Source organism: Falco biarmicus, chromosome 10 (assembly GCF_023638135.1).
Source record: "Falco biarmicus isolate bFalBia1 chromosome 10, bFalBia1.pri, whole genome shotgun sequence".
Taxonomy (NCBI): domain Eukaryota; kingdom Metazoa; phylum Chordata; class Aves; order Falconiformes; family Falconidae; genus Falco; species Falco biarmicus.
The window spans coordinates 33961277-33982886 of NC_079297.1; the positions used below are offsets into that span (position 1 = coordinate 33961277).

Here is a 21610-nt window from a genome sequence, read left to right on the forward strand (position 1 = left end):
ACCGCCCTCCGGGTGGGCCGCCGCGGCTGTCAATCAAACGTCACCACCCGCCTCGACCGCGGCCTGGCCGCGGGGCGGTCCCTGAGGCGACGGCGGGCGGCCGCGAGGGAGGAGGGAGGCGGCGGGCGGCCGAGCCCCGCCGTGTGACCCCCCGCCCCGCCGCCGCCGCGCCCCTTCCCCGGGGGCCGCGCCGATCCCGCCGTCCCTGCGCGGGGCCGCGCCTCCGCTGCCCGCCCCGCCTGAGGGGCTGCCCGCGCCGCGGCTGGGGGCAAGGCCTGGCGGCCGCCTCGCTGCAAGCACCGGCCGCCGCCCGCCCGCTGCCCTCGGCCCGCCCTTCCCCGCGGCTGCCGGGCTGCGGGCCCGCGGGGGCAGCGCAGCCGCCCGGCCCTGCCCGGTGGGCTGCGGGCCGGCGCGGGGGGCGGAGCTGGGGGTTCGCCTCAGGCCCCCGCTTGGGCCCGGGCCTGCGAACCGCCGCTCGCCCGGGTAGCTGCTGCCGTCGCAGGGGCACGGCCCTGCGGGGGGCGCGGCGGGAGAGCCCTGGCCCTGCGGGGCCGGCTGGGGGCTGACCCGGGCCGAGCCGCCTTTCCCGGCTCCCCACCGAGGCCCGGCAGCCGCCGCGCTCCGGGCAGGAAGACCCCCGGCCACCGGAGCGCAGCCCTTGTCACCGGTCCCAGTGCCTGGCCGTTACCCATCACGGTGCCTGGCTGTCACCCGTCACTAGTCACGGTGCCTGGCTGTCACCCATCACCAGTCACGGTGCCTGACCATCACCCATCACCAGTCACGGTCCTGGCTGGCACCCATGGGCTGGAGCCAGCTGGCAGGGCGCTTCTGTCTGGGCCCTGGAAATGCCTAGAAAAATAGATGGCTCCAGATTATTCAGGAGGGATTTGGGCCAGAGAAGGCGCAACACCTGGACTGGCTCCACGTCAGACAACCGGTGTCCAGCTGGGCTTTGCAGCGGAGACACACACCATGTGTGAACAGAATTGATCTGATTACAGGCAAAGGTACGAGCGTGGCAGGAGGTTCTGTCTGATCCTATGTGGGTCCCACAAGGAGCACCACTAAATTGGAACTAGTAAACCTTGATGGACTCCAGCTTCATTCCGTGAATTCGGGTCTGCCAACACAGCGCTTCCCATCCTGCCACAGTACGCCTGTGTTACCAGACATTTTCTACCATTATGCACTGTGGTTCCCCTGTTACTTTGGGAAGTGAATAGTGGATTGCGTAGTCACCTTGTTACCCAGGAGCATGCAGAAGCGATCCTGCTGTGGTGCAGAATACAACGCTAAATACAAGCATGCATTCCTGGTACTGGGAAAGCACTGTTCACTCTAATAGACTCTCAAGCACACTGCCACGATTTGTTGTTTCCATTAGAAAAGCATCTAGTAATCTGAAAATGGATCTAGAAACCATTGTTCTAGATACTACGCTTGACACATAATAAAAAGAAAGCTCATGCCCTGCAGAGCTTGTAGCAAGAGTAGATTAAGCGAGTTCTTAAGGATACCCATTGAGAGAGTTGTGCAGGTTTTTTCAGGTCTCATAGACGTGTTGCACCAGCACAAACAAACCTGCCAGAACACTTTCTAAAAGCCAGTTCGCAGACAGGCAGGTCCAAACAGAAAGGCTGAAGCTTTAACCTACCTTGGAACTCTTTGCTGGTTTCTAACAAGCCCTCCCGATTCTGAATGACCTCTCAGTTCTCGACAGCAGCAATGACCACAGCTCGCAGAAACACAGCATCTCTCCTGACCAAGCCGACAGCAGGGTCAGCAGCATGCAAAAAGGCGATGGGTTTCACAGGCAGACACACGTACACACGGCGCACCGCCTCTCCGCACTACCTGTCTCGTCTTGTTTTAGCCGTTCCTGGCGAGCAGGCAGGGTACTGGAGCATGCAGAAATCTCGGGTTTTTTAAGCACCCTGAGAGTGGGCTCATGTTTTTCAGTACTAGGTAGCCCAGAAGAATGTGCCAAGGAGCAAGAACCAAACAGGCAGTGTAATAGATAGACACAGCTATGGGTGAACCTCGGCTTCATGCTTCTTGGGCTTCTCTGTGACCTGCAAGAAGCAAGAAACACCAGAAGATGGGACTGAAACTGCCTCTTTCTTGCTCATTCTTCAGTGCCAGATCACATCAGGATATAAGATACCTGAGGACTACTTGCTGTTTGCAGACTGCTGGAAGACAGAGGCGTAATCACCTATTGGTGAGTCATAACCACACAATCACACAGGGGTGATGACACAAACTTGCGAGGACACAGAGAGTGATACAGCTTAAAAATACTGGGGCAAGAGCCTCAGCTGTTGCAAAGCAGTGTAGCCCCACTGCTTTTGGCAAAGCTGGGCAGATTTACACTTGCTGAGGTTATAGCCCATTCTGTTTGTAAAAAGTTGTTCTTCCTGGACAGATTCTTCCTTCCTTTCTCTAAGCTTGAATTTAATTCTAGAAAAATGTCTGGCCTGCCTAGAGCTCTGGAAGACAGAACCCTCTTTTTTAAACAAGGGACATGCAGTGCCGCTGCAACAGTACTGCAAATGCCACTGCCAGAAGGTAGTTCAGCCTACTAGGTAACTAACTACTCTGCTAACTCATCCCATGGTGTCTCCAGCTGGCCTGGCCGCAGACTCCTCCCGCTGCCTGCCGGGCACCAGTGCAGGTTCCATGCTCTACCGCACTTGAAGGCAGGCAAAGAGAAATGCACAGCTTCCTCGTGCTACTGACTATTGCAATCCTTGCTTGACAGCAGAGGAAGGCAAGTCAAATACCGGGCCCGCTGGCACGCAGAGCAATAAAATGGGAGTGGAGAGAATCTCAGAAGATCCTTACTGCCACAGTAATACTGCCAAAACAAAATCAGCAGTGAGGTGGAAAACTCTTCCATCATTCTCATGCCTTCAGTTTTTCCTGATCGTCTTCACCAAACTATATGTAGCTTGCAGGTGGGAGGCCATAACTGATGGACGTGCTTATCCTGTCGTGAGTTTTTGTAAAAGCACTCTAAATGTAGTCTGGGAAGGTACGTCACTGGGTTTTGTAGGTGCTGTGACCCAAAAAATAACTCCTTGATATTGGCATTCCCACTTTAACCTCTGCAAGAGGGGAGTCATAGGCAAGGCATGAACTTAGCTCTCCACTGTGTGACATACAAACTTATGCCAAGAGCTTAGTTAGCAACTGAACTGCTCATTAGCTATAGATCAAGGCTATCCCTGACATTTTTGAAGCGTTAATCTTTTTTTAGAGTTATTTCTAGTAGAAACACCCAGGCAACAGCCAAGTTAAACTATTCTTTCTTTCCCCCTAAAAAAAACATCAAAAGAACATGAAAAGTTCTTGCGATCATCAAAATCATCAGCAAAGTAAGTAACAGCAATTTCTTATCTTCACAAGGATAGTACTTGAATACATCTGGATATTTTTGATATTCTGAAGGTTATATCAATTCTCAGCAGGCTCAGAGGGTAGATTAGCAATGTCAGCTGCTTTTGTCGTTCTGAGACTCCTGTTGCTTCGCCAAATCTACAAGTTCACCTGACTTGTAATTACGCAGATAGCTTCCTGGTTCTTTCCACGTCTTTTGAGTTCTCCCTGCACTCAGCTAGTCCATTTTCCTGGATGCATACTTCTTCTGTGTAACCAAAACTTTCTTGAAGTGTTTGGAAGGAGGACTGTATCACTGTGCTCTCCATAGCATTGACTCTGAGAGCATACTAAGAAAAGCAGAGATCCCCGTGAGATTTTCTTCCTTACAGCACCATATTATTCGTGATTTTTCCTCGTGCAGATTCACCAGACTCAAGAAACCTGCAAGTATTTTTCCCATACTGGGATGTTTTTCTTGCTTATCTCTCCCTGAGCTTAGAGGATGAGTAGTGTCACGGCAGAAAGCAAACCGATACGCCATCAACTTTTATAATTTTGAGTTTTCTGGAGAACACAGATTGTTTCCTTTTAGTATCTGACAATGTAACACAAGTAACTTGCCATGGCAACCAGCTTATGAAACAGGGAAAAAAATTATCATCACAAGGTGCTTTGTTGCTATAGCAAGAAAAGAAGCTGAGACCTTGTCCTTTTTGTTCACTGCTGGGCCATGCATCATCTAGGTAGCAGAACCTGTCAGTAGAAGTTTATGTGAGATTTGGTGCAAGTCAGCTGCTTCATGGGCCTACCTGATACTTAGATCAAAACTGAAGTGCAGTCAGAAGGAAAGAAGGAAGTCAGAAGAATTGAAACGAGGCTGAATTCTCAGAAATACAAGGCCAAATCCATTTCCACAGCAAGCTGACGCAACTCCATAGATGCCAGTAAGGGATGAACCAATTTCTTCTGAAATTAATTTGGCTTCCATTCTCTGACAGTCTCCATTCTTCACACACACACACCCCCCGCTCATTTCTTTCTTTGATTCTTTTTTTTTTTTTTTCAAAGTGGAATAAATCTCTGCAGATTGGGAAGTATTCTGAAGTTAACTGAAAGAGAGGGTGGAATAGGCTCACAGAGTCTGTCTTCGAGCCCATTCTCTTCACAGGGATGCTTCTGGGAAGGGCAGACATTGCTACACAGCTTACCTGTGTTAATGAGAGAACTTAGAAATGGCAAAGGGAAACCCTCATCATTATTGCTGTGGGAGGCAATCAAAACTGAGCTTTGTTAGCTCAGGGGAGGATAATTCTGAAAACTCTTATATGTGCAAGTGGTCACAGAAGCCAGCAGAACTGCCCTATGCTTAAGATAGGCTCATTTGTAAATCTGGAGTGGGTCTAGGGTATACACAAAAGTTTGTTTTACTCCTGAGCTGGAAAGGTTGCCTTCTGTGGCATAGTCTTGAAAAGTGAAAGAAAAACTGAAAGTTTTTTAATCCCTAGACTATCGATATGAGCTACAAGTAACACAGCTCCAACTGTGTGATGGAGTGAAGTGTATGCTCCCTCTTTCTATTTCAGAAACACTCTCTCCCAGTTGAAGTTTAAGCTGTTGGTATAGTCGTATCAGGCTTGAGAAACTGGCCAACCTTCTGCGCTGCCTGGGGGTTTAGCTGAATTTACAGGTAAAATTACTGTGACTCATGGACAATCCTCTTCTAGCTTCCTGGTGAGGCTGCAGAGAAAATACTGCTGGATCACCAGCCCAAACAATAGCACAACTTGGAAAGCAGCCTTTGAGAGAAGCTCTTAATGTGTTATCAGATAAATCTATGTGGAGATACAAGGCTGGAGTTTACTCCCAACAATGAATTGTTATTCTGTGAGTGACTGACTATAAAAAGACTATGGGGAAAATCTGACTTCTTCTGCAGCACAAAGGAAACCATGAGATAAATGAAAGTAATGTCAAAGAAACCATGCTAAAACCCTTCAGCCCTATGATTCAACAGTCTCCTAGAGACTCAGAAAAGTCTGGGTTAATCCTTACTGCAGATTGCATCAAGACAGACATAGCCACAAGAGACATCACAGCTGTGAAATTCTGCAAGCAGGTACCATCATCCCAAGGGCCTGGGACTCTCGGCGATACCTAAGACTTGGAAGCTGAAGTCCAGCTGAATGGTCACACAGAGGAAAAAAAGAAGGCTGGTCAGTCCTGGTTTCAAAGGGTTTTTTAAGATGACACTTAAGGACACTTTTTTAAGGACACTGAACTGGAGAGATTTACCAAAGTAATCAATTAACAAAAAAAAAAAAAAAGCATGAACTAATCAATCAAACATCAGTCAATCAACAAAATCTTCCTCTATACCATCTCCAAAACCATCAGGCTGCTTCAGATGACCCAGCCAGTGAGTGGACCCAACCAGTGAGTGGGACCACTTTGTTCTGAATTCCCAAAAAAATGGCATTAAGATTGGATTAATTCTACTAAGTAGAGTGCTCAGGCCTCTTTCAACAAAAACATTTGAAACATTGCAGAAGATTCTGGGAGGGCAGAGCAAAATCATCAGTCCTGGAGGGTTATCTGATCCAGGACAGGATCTTTCTCATCATGGGTTTCCTTTTCTGGAATAAGCAAGGAAACCAGGCAGTGCCTTGCCAGGTGCCTGGCCCAAGCTCCACCAAAGCTAGAGAGGGTAAAGATTCCTGTTGACTGCAATTAATTCTGCTACCAGTTGAATTTAATCAATTATGAACTGAAAATAGAAACTGGCAGAGACGAGATGCTCTGGAATTGCAGAAGGGAAAGGCTTTGTAATCAGATCTTGGAAGTGGAAGGAGGTCTATGTTCCACAGCTTAATAATACAAACAACTGCTGATTCCTTTTTTCCATTAATCCCCCACCAACAAAAACACACACACACACACAAAATACATGATTCAAGGACCGGTCATTTCCACGGACACCGTAGGGATGACCAACAATCATATCTCCCCATACCTGATCTGAAGCAGTGAAGGCCTCACCTGAATGAACGGTGGGATGTTTGGACTTCAATTTTGCTGATGGTGGGGCGAGAGAGGAGATACAGGTTAGATTTCTGAGGCTGTATTTAATGTCACTTTCTACAACTGCTTGCTAGTTTCAGTCTGGTCTGAACACTGCCCTCAACGGAAAGTGTCCCGTTTGTTCCTGTGGGTATTCCTTAAGTCCCCAACAAACGTTCTTTTTGACTTTTCCTGCTTTTTTCCGGAGTTATAGCTGAATGTGTGGTGCGTCTAGAGCCTGAGCTACTTAGAAATGACACTGATTCCTTCCTGATGCCCGCACCTGACTAGGAGTGACCAGGGCTGGTAAGGTCCCATGTCTCCTTCCACTCTGCTGAGCCTGCCAGCATAGATCAGGGAGGGTCACATAGGGTAGGAGGTCTGGTGATGCAGAAATCTGCAAGTTGGGAGCCACACTGATTTTCCTGGCAGTGGTTTGCTGGCACACATACAGGAACTTTTGTTAGCTGTCAGCTTGAATTGACCGTCAATCATTCCCTTGGAGCCTGATCCTCAGGTCACTGCATTCTTAGAGAGGTTTTTGCCTTTGTCTTCATACAGCTGAAAGCCTTATTTTTTGTTAACAAGCCCTCGCGATAGTTAGGCCCCATGTGATTTTCATTTTCAAACTCTATGGAAAAGTTTGAACACTTTGCAGCTTGCATGCTACTAGTTCCTTTATGGGCCAGTTTGGATCACTTACCGTGCTCTGGGTCATCTATCACTTCTGCTGGCAGGAGCCAGATTTCCAGGAGTGGAAACCGGATGAGTTGCTAAGGCATGCCTTGCGCTCCATGTCATTTCTGCATTCACTGATGTGCAACAGATTTATCTGTGTGGTTCAAGGCGTCTCTGTACCAGATGAGTTTGTACTGAAATCTCAGACTATCCCACATATTCTCCTGGAGGAGACACTTAAGATTATTCTTATTCTTTCTAAAAGAATCTTCTTACTTCTTCATCAGCTAATGCTGACTTTCCTCCCCTCAGCATCAAGGAACAATTGGTAACTACATCTGTTTCTCGCAGAAATTTCAAAGCAGTGTTGCACAGCATGATTCAGCCACACACACATGGTACAACTAGATAGAATTAAATACATTTGTGTTTATCCACTTAAACTACTGGTTTCTTTTCCTTTGATTGCTTTTTAATGTACTGGCTGCGCATTGTCTCTTTCCCTGCCATGCAACCCTCCTTATCATCACACTCAATCTGCTGAGCCTTTTCTTCTCTTCTGTCAAGTCCTTCACTAAATTCTGGTTTTAATTCCTCTGTAAGGAGCTGCCCTGAACCTTGGTTCCCACCTCTGAGAACAAGCAAAGCTGATGCAAAGCGTTACTCACAGAAAATGTAGCTACCCTGTAGACTAGGCAGGAGGATGGAATCCAGACTTCCCACCATCTCTCTGCTTCTTGGTCCTCTTGAGTCTCCAGTGTATGCTCTGCTCCTGTATCCAAACTTAGTAAAGCTTGCTTTTCCCATCCCTTTCCATTATGGACAGCTGCTTTCCTCTGCAGCAGCCTACTCCTGATGCTCTTGTTGCAGAATTTCCTCCTCCATCCCTTTCAGTGATTACCTAAAACCTGCACTGCTGTGGTGACAAAGTCCTCTGGTGATCTTGGCTCTCATGTTCTTTATAGCAAAGGCAGGCGTTCCCACGGGGCAGCTGCTTGCCAGCAGAGCTAGAGATCCTGAGTTATAGAGCTCCCTGTGAGCTAAGAGGGGTACCAGTATTCCCACATCAGATGAGATTCAGGCGGGATATTGGGAGATCTCCTTAACGGTTAGGCTATGCTCTTCTGTCAGTATCCCACCTAGGCTGTCCTGAGAGACCCCTAGTAATGGTGAGGATGTAGTTCTCCCATGCAAACGCTTTCAAGAGCAGCACAGGGCTAGAAATCATGCCTTCAATCAGAGAGTTGGCATAGCTGATCTCTCCAGGTTACTTCTACACCTGCTTCATGCAGATTCTCTTCTTGCTGGCAGTTCTACCCTTCCTTATTAAAGATCTTTCCCACACTAAAGCCGTAAAGTGGACCACCAGCGTCAATTTTGGTTGGCAGTTGATTCATCCCCTTTCTTCTGCTGCTTCTCTGTCTGGGAAGGTGACAAACAGAAGAGGACCTGCAGCCACTTGCATCACGGAGGACCAGTGCAGGGCCATTGCATGCTTCCAGGTAACTTTTCAGGCAGGTGTTCACGAGTTCAGCGGCGAGGTAAGTGTGTGTGTGTGTGCGTGCATGCAGATCAGTCAGATACTGTCTGGTGGCTTACAGGGGGCCAATGCCAAACATTTCTGAGGTCAGACCTCCTGCAAGATTCCTGAGATGAGATATCCATATCAATATGTTGCAATTTTTTTGTCTGGCCTCAAACTCGTGACTTTTCCTTTTCCACTTCCAGTCAGCAGACTTCAGTTGGGGAAATACTGAGGCTAACGTACTGAAACACCTATCAGAAATGTTATGTGAATCCAAGTGATTGATAGAATTTCAGCCATTGACTATGAAAACATGAGTAAGCTGATGTTAATCTACAGATGTTGTATTAACACTGAGTGATTTCCCAGTCCTCATTAGCAATACGCTTTGATAAGGGTAGAAGTGCTAGCTATAGTTTCCCTTCAGTAAGCTGTTTAATCATCAGAGCTTACTGGCAGTGGGATTTGGGAGACTTACACGATCACAAAGTGAATTAAGAGTAATATAATACAATACCGTCCCTCTGTCTTCCCTGGGATAGCACACAGGGAGGGGAATGGGTTCAGATCTGCTCCAGTCCCCCGTTCAAGCAGCGCTGGTGTGCTCTCGTGAGGAGTAAGCAGGAGACTGCTGCCTCCTTAGTCGAAGGTATCCCTCGTTTTCGGGAGCACGCTTATGCCAGCTCCCCTGCAGCCATCAGCACATGCCAGTGGACTTGTTACAGCACGTTCAGCAGCACATTCTCACTGGTTTACTGAGGTCTGATCCAAAGCGTACTGTAGATATGGCGAAGATTCATAGACTTCTTCAGTGGTCTTTGGACTATTCCATGGAGGCAAAAATACAACAGTGATGGACACGTGGGGAGAGGACTTTACCTTACCACCACATTTCGCTCTAAAGAGGTGGTAAAAGAGATTGTGTAGCCCAACCCTGTGCATCCCAGAGCAGTAAAATCAACATGAACCCTCCTTAATAAGTGATTCAAAAGCACTTTCTGGTTTGTGAATCATCTGCATCCCAGCCTTTCTGAGGATCTTGGGCAATGAGACATGAATAGTGCAGCTTCTGTGGTCATCTCTACCAGCTTATGGGGCTGCCAGCCTGCTCTGGCCCTAATTGCCAGCTGCTCTTTTAAAATGCTCTCTGCCACTGAGCAGTTCTCATCCAGAGATCTCAGACATGAAGTAATCCTCCTAGCTTTTCTAGAAAAAAGCCAGCTACTATTAAACCTGTTTTACAGGTGGGTAGGCTGAGCTCCAGTCTGCCTGAGATCACAAAGTGTTATTTAGGGCCAAACTGCCTGGGCTGACACGTTCCTGTAGCAGGGATGACTGCCTAGGAGGAATATTAACCTCCTTCGTTAGAGGAAAAGAGTGCCCAGGCAGAGGGGAGGGCTGGCCACACAGGCTCTCTTTAGATACATGCTTTGCACATGACTACAAAGCAAATAAACCTCACTGACTGCATGGCTTGAATCCAGGTGTCCCCTAGATGCAGACGCAAGCATAGCGTGAACCAAAATGCCATGCCTGGCCCTTTGTGCTGAGCCATCCATCAGGTGGGAATGTAAAACTCGCCTGATTGCTTATGCCTGAGTCACCTCCTTTAGCATTTGTTATTGCCTAGCGCGTTAGCATGCTGCCTGCTGGATAATAAATGACTTCATTCGCTGCGGCACTGAGGACACTATTAAAAATTAACCCTGGCAAATGGTCCTGCATATTTTTTTCAGTCAGAGCCAGACAAGGGGGAAGAGGAGGGGAGCGCTGTTGAAATCTGATTTGCAGAAAAGGCAAGTGGTGAGTTTTTGGTAATGGGGATGGGTCAGGCTTCAGTTTAATCACTGCAGTTGTTGGTAATCGATGATCAAAATTCAGAGGGCTTAAGGCACTGGGTAGAGTTAAAAGCAGTGCAGGTAGAGCAGACTCAATAGGCATATTGCAGAGGACATCAAAGAATGGGATAAATGGGGATTGCTATCCTGATGTGTAATTTATGACCTGTTTGCAGAAATAAATGAATTTATCACATGGATGTTGTTACCACGTATAAGGAGAGTGGTCCATAGATTAAAAACTCCTCAGTTTTGGTTCATGTATTGCACCCTTTTCTCACAGTATCACACTTCCAACCATACCCTATCTATAGCAGCAGGCAGAGTATATTTACAGAAATGAAGGGTTTGCATTAAATATCTGAGGAAATAGATCAATTGACAGATCTTGGCTACTTTTGCCTGCAGCATGTACACAGTATCCATCAAATTGTCTTGAGTCAAACCCTCGCAGGCTGAATTTGAAACTCAGGCAAGGAGCCAGGCAGGCTCAGAGAGCAGAGGCCTTTCTGTCTGCATGCACTTCCCACCGTCTGTATGCTGCAGCCCAGAGCAGGGGAGCTGAGCTTTAGGCTCAACAAAAAATACTTCCTTACTCCCTTTGCGTTGCTCCAAAAGAGGGATTTGATCTGAAGCCTGCTGATGCTCATATTAACGATCCCGTTGTTGACATAAAAATCGCACGTTTTTCTGAGATGTCATTCAAGCTGGCTTCGGTACAGCAGCAAGTGGCATGCCCCATCCCAAGCCCACGGTTCCTCAGGGCTGTTCCGGACCCTTGGGTAGTTCCATCCGTAGATGGTTGATACGTGTAGATAGTCTAGGTGGTAATATGAGATGGAATGCCAGGTGCAGTGACTATGCAAGCAGATCTACCCTCTGGCTGGCATGCTTTTTTCCAGAAGTGTATCATAGCTGTTGATTTCACAAGCTGTACTGCAATATGATGGCATCTATCAAAGGGCCAAGCTGAGGTCTGCATGTTTGTACTGAGTCACCTGCCCAACTCCATGTGGCAGAGGTATTTTAAAATGTCAGGCTTAAGCAGATATTATGCTGCAGCAGGGAAGATGATATAAAGTTCCTGTATAAACAGTGTTATGAATTTGCTGGATGAAAGGTACTCAGCTGTTGCTATGTCCAAGCTGGAGACATTTCCTGCTCTAAGATCTATCCTTACCATTTCAGGGACCATAAAATATTCCTCAGATTAATTCCTCCTTTTTATTTATTTTCTTTTCTTCTAGCTCTCCATCCAGACACAGCTTTGTCGTTAGCCCTAGTCACTGGCTATCTTGGCCAGCTGTGCGAGTCCCCAAGTGCCAAATCCAAATCCCTTCTCCTCTCTGGTCCTGCCCATGTCATTGATGGGGAATGCGCTTCCAGAACAAGCAGCTCTGGCTCCCATGGATCTGGGACTTGGCCACGCACTGTGCCACACAGCAGGAAGGCTTCCAGACTTATCAGCAGGGTAGGGTGGTCCCAGGGACCTCTGTTTCTCAACAGCTAAGGTGTTTGCCTAACATGTTGGTTAAAGAACAGGCATACCAGAAAGTTGTGCTTGCAAGTACCAGATCCTCCCTGAACATATTTCCTAGATAGCTGCTGTATAAATGATGAGGAAGCAATCCAAGCGTGTGATCACAAACAAGAAGGTGTGCGGTTTGGTACAGGACCTGCCCTTGCTGGGGTGTTCGCTCTGTGACAAACAGGCTTTTTCACTCTGTGGTAAGATCCTGCACTCATTGCATGCAGCAGGTAACAGTTTGACGGATCTCTTCCTGCAGCCCAGCATGCTGCTGGAACAAGGATTTTATTTTAATGATAACTGACCAGGAGTTATCACAACGGTTATCAGTCAACACAACAACATTTTATAAATACAGTCTTTGTGGAGGTAGTAGTTTTGGAAATCCCAATAGCTTAAAGTTAGTTTGGCACCTCTTTGTAGGATAGGTGGTGGGTGTGATCTGAAATCACTTCCTTTAACTCCAACAAGTTTGGGATCACATCCACGGTTTGGTTATTTATTTATTTATTCCCCTCCCAGTCTTTATATGTCACTCTCTGGGTTGCCAAGGGCTGGACATGTAAGGCAAGTATCTCAAAGGAGAAAGAAGTGTCTGGTGCCACCAGCTGTAGGCACACATCCAGCGGCTTGGTTCTCTAGGAAAGGAATTTGTGGACTGCACTGGAAAATCTGTCTTCCACAAACCAGGAGCTAGCCAGTAAACACTGAATGCATAGCTGAGCACTGGACACTTGTGTTTCTACTGACTTCTAAGCAGAATGAGAAGGAAATGTATTTTTTGCACTAGTTTAACTTGTACCCTGATCTGCCACTGCAGGGAGTAATTGACTGATAACTTAGAAATTAGCCAGCTGCCAGTGTTTGCTGCACAAGATTGCTGTGAACGGGCTGTTAATGAATGTCCCTGTGTGAGCAGGTCCACAGCATGGTGTGGGGAGTGACCCGCGTAGGGCAGGACAGGGGAGGAGGCTTGTGTGGGCTCCAAGGAAGACAGGTTCTGGCAGTGGTGATGTGTGGGCAGTTACGGGGGGGACATGCATTTCACCACACTGCTGGGTAGTACTTTAGACATCTCTTTCTACATCGGCCTCCACTAGAAAATAGCAAGAGCCAAGCCCTGCACAGAGTCATGTTAGTGTAATGCTAACGCAATGCATGAACTTCTGCTCATCTCATTATGACAATACTTCCGAAAGAATCAAGTCTCTGCATCCCATCATAATAGAAAAGACCAGGTGCAAATCCAGCACTGTTTTTTCCCCGCTTTGTGTTTTCCAGTAGTTCAGATCCAAACTGAAACAGAGCTTGTCAAAGGTCCGTCTCCTTTGCTAACAATGGTGGGCAAGTCTCTAAATGCAAGGTCTTTGCTCAGACTGAAGGAAATGAATGGAAATGAGTCAGTACTTCAGGAGCATCATGACTCCTACAGATAAAAGTAGTTTGTGGTCACGAGAGGATTCACATTCTGTATTTCTGCCGTCTGCTAAAGGGATTTGCTCAGCCAAACACACACCACTCAGCTCAGGCACTAGGAGTTTCTATTAAACCACAACAAGGGTTTACCCCAGGGTGCCTTCTAAGGTGTCCAAGAATAGAGGATACTGGGATGGAGTGCTTAGCCAGAAGTGCAAGCATGCAGTGATAAAATGCAGGATTTCGTGGCCAGATTGCTGGCCTACAAGCATGGCTGGAGTCCCTTGTAGCAGCCAACATGCCATGTTCACTGCCCTGTGCTGTCACCATCCAGTGGGGCTGCTGACAGATCCAGCCTTGAAAACAAACTGTCAAGCAAAGCATTTGTCGTAGGTGTGAGATTTGTGCAGACTGGGATGTGCTTTATGGTCTTTAATACTCTGAAACACTACCTGAGCATCTGTCTTGGTCTCACTCAGCATGCTAAGTTAGGTAACAGAGCTGAATTTTACTGAAACTTCTAGACAGTGCATAAAAAGTACAAAAGCATACCAATAATCCATCTTCTGTCATCACCAGTCTAACTCAGCTGCTGGAACAACAAAGTATATAGTCCTTTTTTCTAAGCATGCATTATGCAAAATCAGAGCCAGGGCTATAAGGAGACTATTGGAAATTGGGTCTCTCCAGTCATTTTGAGAGCAGGGAAACATCCTTCCCTCTCTACAAGGACAGGATTCCTTCTAGTAGTCTACAGGAAGTTACACATGACAAATACAGATGAGTCCCAAGGCTTTCCAAAGAGGCTATCCATGGAAAAGGCAACCTGGACCCCTCAAATTCTAGGGGAAATCCCAGTGCAGGATGGTGGGGTGCGGCATCACTTTTCATTCCTGTGTGGTATTTGCTGGACTGGAATCCAGGCTGCGTGTGGCAGAAGCAGATGTGTAGGGTCAAGTGCTCCTCTGACAGAGCAGATACAAATGTTTTCGCCTTTGCACAGCTCATTCACTGATGCTGAGCCAGAAGCACACGTAAATCACCGAGCAGACCATGGAGCTGAAACACTCCTGGGAGTACCAGCAATGGGCAAGGCACCTGAGGCAGAAGCAGCACGTTGGCTCTTGGCGTGTTGGGACAGAGAGCCGTGTCTTCTAGGCTATGGATGCTGGCTGTAGGATTGCATAGGTGTGCGTGGGGGTACACAGGGTATATGCAGCGTTTGTGTTCCAGCCTGCAGAACTGCCTGATCCCTCATCTACCTGCTGACCCCTCCACCACCGCAGACTGTGCCCCAGCCACCCTATTTCCTCCGCTGTAGGACATGGACTTGTGAAGGACTTTTGCCAGAGCTGTTGTCTATAGCGTGGCTCGCAGTGGTGCTGTTGCCGTGATGGCTGAAAGCCTTGGCGTACATGAGGTGCATTCAGAGTAAGCTTTGAACTGTGCAAAGTGCATGCAAACTAGCGGTGTAAGGGCATGCAAACTGGTGCTTTGCCCTGATTAATTTTTCTAAAAGCCCCAGTTTCTCCACTGCTTCACGCCATATATTGTCACTTACACTGATGGGAAATTAGTATAATCGACACCTTTCTGATTTGGTAACATTTTGTGGTGGCTTTGCATTGGCATAAAAAGCAAGTACACATTGCAAAGCTGCTGAAGACAGCTAGATGAATTTCACAGCTAATGCCTGCTTGGCAAAACAGACCTAAAAGCACAGTGCAGCCACAAGTTTCTTTACACTACAAAGAACAAGTGATGTTGCTGAAAAACTATGGTGAAACAGTCATTGACCTTAACTCCTTTGCAACATCAATTCATTTTTCTCTTAGTTTAATGTTGAAAAAAAAGTTGTAACTCAATCACTGACCATGGAATACATCCCAGAAGAAATGCAAGGACCACCAACAATGTGGACCAGGTGTGAATTACAAATAGCATCAGCAAGAGGCCTTCTGTGTCCCAGGGTCATTCATCCCATAGCCAATGCTATTCCTTTTATATTTTTCTTTTCAGCTTGCCATTTTTAAGCCTTTTCAGCAAGACCTTCTCTTGCTGTGGGTTTCTACCACACCAAGCACTGTGATGCCCCTAAACTGAATGAAACCCCTATAATGGTACTACAGTTGTAACAACATTGGGTTTTGTTCCTACCAGTTCGTTAGCCAAAGTGACCGTCTGGCAGCTGTAGGGCAGCTTTCGGCTTGTCCCGTACAGTGGGGCAGGATGCTATACCCTGGAAGAGCAGATGTGTGCAGATAGTGTCCTTGAGCTTTCCAAACCCAGGAAATAGTTTGACCCAAAAGAAACTGAGAAAGGTAGGTGGCATTGGAGACAGACACAAAACAATAATCTCTTATTTTATAGAGTCATCTCAAGTTACCATTGATTCATCTTGAGTCAGGAATGATATAAACAAGCGAGTGCAAGCATGCTTCAGGCTCTCAATATTTTCCATATAAGAAAGCTTTTGCTTCCTTTTACCTATAAAATTGGGAAGGGAGAGAAAACTTACATTTGTTTATTTATTTGTTTGTTTATTCATTTATTTACAACTCTTCAATAAAATGAAGGCAGAATTAGGAGATAATGCTTTCTGGAATTAGGAAATCCTGGCTCGGTAGCTCAAATATTAACGCAGTGCCTCATCTCACCTTTGCTACCTCCTGTCTTTCATCCTGATCAATCATCTTGACTGCACTGTAATGCAGCTGCTCTGGGCAGAATCTCTTGTCACGAACCAAACCCTGCTTTTCTGAAGCAATGGTACAAAGGAAGGAGAGAGGCCTCTGGTGTGGCATCTGCACTGGGAATTGCTTGAAAGCAAATGGGATTCCACGAGAGTTCTCCCCTCCCACCAGAGCTGAATCAGGCCTTAAGCTAATGAGATATCCCAACACAACTGAAACCTGCCTTAAGCTTACCTTTTCTCTAAGAGACCCTTCACCGTGAGAAATTGCCATTTGCTGGTTTTATTGCTTTATATTACCCCAAAAACGTACCCTGAAACTCTAGCAAGCCAACGAGGGGGTTCATTTTCCTTGAGCAGGCATGCAGCAGTGAGAGGACTCGCTCTGTCCCTCAGGACCGAGCTCAGGACCTCTGGAGTGCATGGTCACCTTCAGGCACCACGCAAGGTTTCTGTACAACTTCAGTGAGATCAGTCGTTTGGTTTATTTTTTCATAGAAGCAAGGACAAAGAAAAACCGCGATCACCCGTCTTTCAGTGTGAGTTAAAATACTCTATAAAAACATCTAGTGGAAGTTTTTCTAGGTCTAGTTCAGCTTGCAAAGATACAGCTTTGTCCCAAATGCCGTATGTTGTCTGATGAAGCTTTCCTTTCATATTGCAGTTTATGAATTCACATAAGCCTGTGAAAAGGAGCAAAAACAAATGCCTGGATTCAATGAGTCAGAGAAGACATTTTTTTAATTGGTTCCTCTCATTGCCCTTTCTTTTCATGCCAGGTGCAGTGACAGCAAAATAAACTCAATTCACAGACTCCTGTCATCCTCCGGATCTGTGGATCGGTTCTGACTCCCTCCCAGCCTCATTCATTGCTTCTGAGGATGAAGTCCTGAACATCTGCTGTGGTCGAAACTATTCTTACATCATCTTCTGAATGCAGTGACTTCAAGCCCATGAAACCATGATGTTAATGCCATAGTCAAGGCTTCAGCCAAAGCTCTTTCTGCAGACCTGGGCTGACTTTTTTGAAAATGCCATGGCAGTTGCTAGTTCTTCACCAACAGAGGAATTACCAGAGTCGTGTAGCATTAGGTTTATCATGCAATACAAGAAAATGGGAGAGTTTTCCAGCAGAGCAGCAGTCTGCTTGGGGGTGGCAGTACCATAGTATGAATTCCTTACTGAATCTCAGATGAATTTTGATTTTTGTCTTGTTGTATAAAATGGGGAAGAATATCCTTGCTCTGTGTTATCTACTTAGAATAATAAGCTGCTGGAGGCAAATGTTTTACCATGCGTGGTATTAATTTGGTAGTGTTAGCTGTATTGACACCTTTCTGTGCAAAGATTAATAACAGTTAAAAATCAAACCCAAATGGGGCAAGCCTGAAGATTATCTAGGTGTGGACTCACAGCTGAAGTAATTACTGTTCTTCTGCTTTCGATAAGAGATGTATAACACTGTGGTAGTGATAGCATGGCTAATGAAAACTGCACAGAAATGGAAGTTATCCAGGGAGAACGCAAAATTTCAGGAGTTTAATACACTCAGGGACTGAGTAATTTCTGCCTTGCTGTACTGAAAGGACATCTTAAACAAAATTGTCACATTTGGGATGATGCTACAGAAATAGATGACTGCTGTTGCACACTAGTTCTGAAGAAGCCAAGAGGCAAAAGAGGGGAGATGTAGGCTAATGCACACCCATCAGTCTGACCCCCAACAGTATGTAGTATTTTAGAACAAATTTTGACTACAAACATCATTAAAGATATGGGAAAATGCGGCGGGAGCTTACCAAAGGTAGGTTATACCAACCTCTGGTAAGAGGGACTGATCTAGATGAAAAAAATACTACTATTTGGGACTTTAGGACAACCTTCATTACCGTGTCCTAAAGGAAATGGATAGTTCTGCTGGAAAAGGGATTCTCACACAACAGAGAGGTGATACAGGGCTGCTAATGGGGACAAGAGATCATGCTGCAAGGGGAAATACCAGGCTGAAAGACAGCTTGAAGTGAAGGCTTTTCTGGAAAATACTCATTTTAATTTCTGTTAGTGCCATTTGGAAAAGCCTGAAGCATGCTGATGACATTTGCTAATGATTAAGGTGTATCATCGGAGGAAGATGGTAAGAACGGGGTGGGGCGGTAGGAATAGAATAAAATGTAGTGGTACAGGAGTGCAGGGCCACGTAGTTACAAAACCTTTTACTACAGTGGGGACTTCCATTCCACTTGCCTTTCCAACCAGGGAGGACAAAGAAAGAGAGGACCAATTTGTATGGCCTTGATAATGTGACTCCAGGATATACCAGCCATTCACAGTACAGAAAGGAGAGTATTTACTCCACTGCACGACACATCTGGAGTAAATTATACTGTTCTGGTCACCCATCTTCAAGAAAGGAAAAATGGAAAAGAAAAAACATGATGATGAAAAGAATTGCGAGCCTGTCTTTGATGACAGGAGATTTTGAGCTTGGCTTGTATGACTTAGCAAAATAAATGTCAAGAGGAGATGACAGCGAGCCCTATAAATACATCAGGAATGCAAACATCATAGGGGAAGTGTTATTTTAAGCTGAAAAATAATTTGGCGAAAGAACAAGTAGGTATAACTTGGCAATAAATAATTTTAGCCCATAAATTAGGAGGTCTGTAATCTTCAGAGTGAGGCTTTGGTCCGATCTTTCAGGAGGAGGAAGAAGAGGGTGACAGTTATCTAAATGACTCTGGTGTGGTGGCCTGCAATAGCAGAAATCTGGTTCCTCTGGCTAGAAAGCCCCTGTGGTTTTAGGTTCCAGTGCAATGGAATTCCTACATGTTAATACTGTGGCAAATGTTAATATTAAATATGAATAAAGTGTCAACAGCAATTAGCTGTTAATCAGTAATATTAATTAATGACTGGGATGATTGGATGTTGCTTGTGACTGGATGAAAACCAGGAGGACAGACAAATCTCTGTAAGGTAAGAGCCCGAAGGAGAAGCGTGTCCGTCTAGGCTCGGTTTTCAGAGAAAGTTTCACCTGATTCTTGTTCATTTGGGTAGCACCAATACAATTAATCCAGACTAACCTGTTTCATGGAGTTCCTATGATGGTGAGATCAGAATCAGGCCCAACATCTCCAAACAGGTTCAGGGTGTTGTAATTGTGACTATTAAGGTTTAAAAATTTTAAACATTTCTTGGCAAAAACCAAAACGTAACTCTTCTCTCCTACAAAGCTTCATGAATGCACAACATCACGATTCCTGGATAGAGATCACATCATCTCCACAGTTATTACTTTACAGGTTTCTCACTGACCTCAGCTCAGCTCTGGGAATGGTGCCAGCACAATTACAGTAACTCTGAATAGGGCAGACATAAAGCTCCTGTATCTACCCTGAAATTGTGCCAGATTTTTCTCTTGCTTAATGATGGAAAGATGCATTTCTTCTTTGATTGGTTTCAAATAGTTCAGGCTGGGCTGGCTGTAACAAGATTATTTCCAGCAAAAGAAGGAAAAGAAGTAAACTACCCTGCAGGTATGTGCATACGCAGTGCGCTTATTCCATAGATAACCTTGGGGAAGGTTGTTCCAAGGAGAGTTGTGGGGGAAACTGAGTCAAGGTGACTTCAGCTAGTTACCTGGAAGGTAAATGGCAGAGCTGGGAATAAAATTCAAGGGGCAGGTGCTTGATTCAGTGTTGTTTTCACTGAACCACGCTACCTTCCTGGAGCACGTCAAGGCCCATTGCCTTCCTTCCCGTGAAGCTGGGCAGCTGGACTGCAATGACACCAGGTGGAGATGAGTGCACTCATCACCTTGGAAAATCAGGCCCCTGGTGATTTTCTCTGATGTTAATTGACTGTCAGACCCTGCAAGAGGGGAGTCAACACATTTCCTGAACTGTGCTCTAAGAGAGTGTTTTCCAAACCCGAGGGTAAATTTAATGTTGTTGCAGAGGAAATGGTGATGGGACTCAGCAGCAGCTGCTGCTCTCCAGCATCCTCCCGAAGGTACGGCGCATTGGAGCAGGGAGCAGGGAGCGCCTGCAAGCAGTGTATGCAAACCCCAACCCCTTCTACTTGGCAGGCAGGACTCTGCCTTCCCTCCAGACCTCCTGCCTTCCTCCCCCAAGAAAAAGAGTCCCGAGGGCTGCTCCCAGGAAAATGCTGGGTACCATCCTGAAAGGTAAATCCCTGAAAAACCAGGCTTTTTGCGTGGGACCACTGAAGGTGCAATCACGTTTTCCTAGGTGCTGGATTTATGAATCTATTCTAAAGTGTGGAAATGGGGATTCTTCTCAAGTGAGAGTGAGAACGGTAAGAGCAATGTTCTGAATAAATACATTGTGATGAGTCTAAAAGATCAGGTAATGTGTGTGTTCAAAGAGGCAAATTTAATTTATGGACAGATGAGTCTGGGTGATTGGATTACCTGATTTAATGAATTACTGCCTCTCAGTGGAGCTGTGAAAACTGACTGCATTGTGCTTTCCTCCTTTGCTTTTTAAAATAAATCATATTAAGGGAAAGCAAACAGGTTTCATTTAGAGAGTGGAAGGGCTGTTAACGTGGTCAGTTAAGATGGCTCTGCAGATGCACGGTAACTCGCTAAACTCTGGAAGTTAATCCCATACACTAACGTGGCTGTGCCCTGCATGTGCCCTGGGCACTGATGGCACTCGTTTTCTGATGTTCCATAATTACACACACACACACACCAATTAGTAATTTATTCATATTGGGGCTGACTAGTGAGACAGGAACACAACAGTGCCATGGCTATCTCTGACAGGGGATGTTGAACGGTGAAAGAACAGCGCATTGCTGCTCACCAGGCTGCACCTCAGTTACACCTTTGCACCGATGGAGATGTTTCATCGCATCACCAACAAAAGTTGACCCACATCCGTTGGATCCAGGTTATGACAAACTTAATTCTGCCACATCTAATCTTTTGACCGCTCTGGTCAGGAAATTTGGTCTCTTAGTCTGTTTGGGTTTTTCTTTTTTTAAATGCAAAATGATTTGGGGAAACCAGCCTTGTTCTGTATCACCAGTTGTATTTTTTGGTCCCCACCACTGGAGCTGATGGAGCGGCTGCTCCCCACACCCGGCTGCCCGCAGGCACAGGGTGTCACCTTCGTGTGTGGTGTTGGTGCCCCCTCGGCCTGCAGCGAACATTCTTCACGTGCTGCTGGGAACAGAGGTGCCCCCACCTCCCTCCTACCACACCCCAGCACCTTCAGCCATGTGGTCCCCTGCGACCCACGCCCCGCAGGGGTCCTGCTGCCTCTCCTGCCCCATCCCTAGTGCTGTGCCCACCTCTGCCCTCCCCCGCTCTGCTCCAGCGTTTCCCCTCCTCCCCCCACAAGCACCCCCCTCTGCTCCCTCCCGCCGGGATCCCCTCCTGCCTCGGCAGACGCCCCGCCCTCCATTCGCCCCAGGCAGCGGGGCGCCGCACTGAGCTGTGGGGGCCGCGGGGGCGTGGCCTC

At 46.6% G+C, this 21610-nt stretch overlaps 1 long non-coding RNA gene across 1 annotated transcript; it reads left to right on the forward strand.

Moving 5' to 3' along the window:
• The first annotated feature begins 45 nt into the window (after positions 1–45).
• Positions 46–18997, forward strand: LOC130156517 (uncharacterized). Its single transcript, XR_008824445.1, has 3 exons — positions 46–2228; positions 8550–8660; positions 16898–18997. It is a non-coding gene; the product is annotated as an uncharacterized LOC130156517 (long non-coding RNA).
• The last annotated feature ends 2613 nt before the right edge of the window (positions 18998–21610 follow it).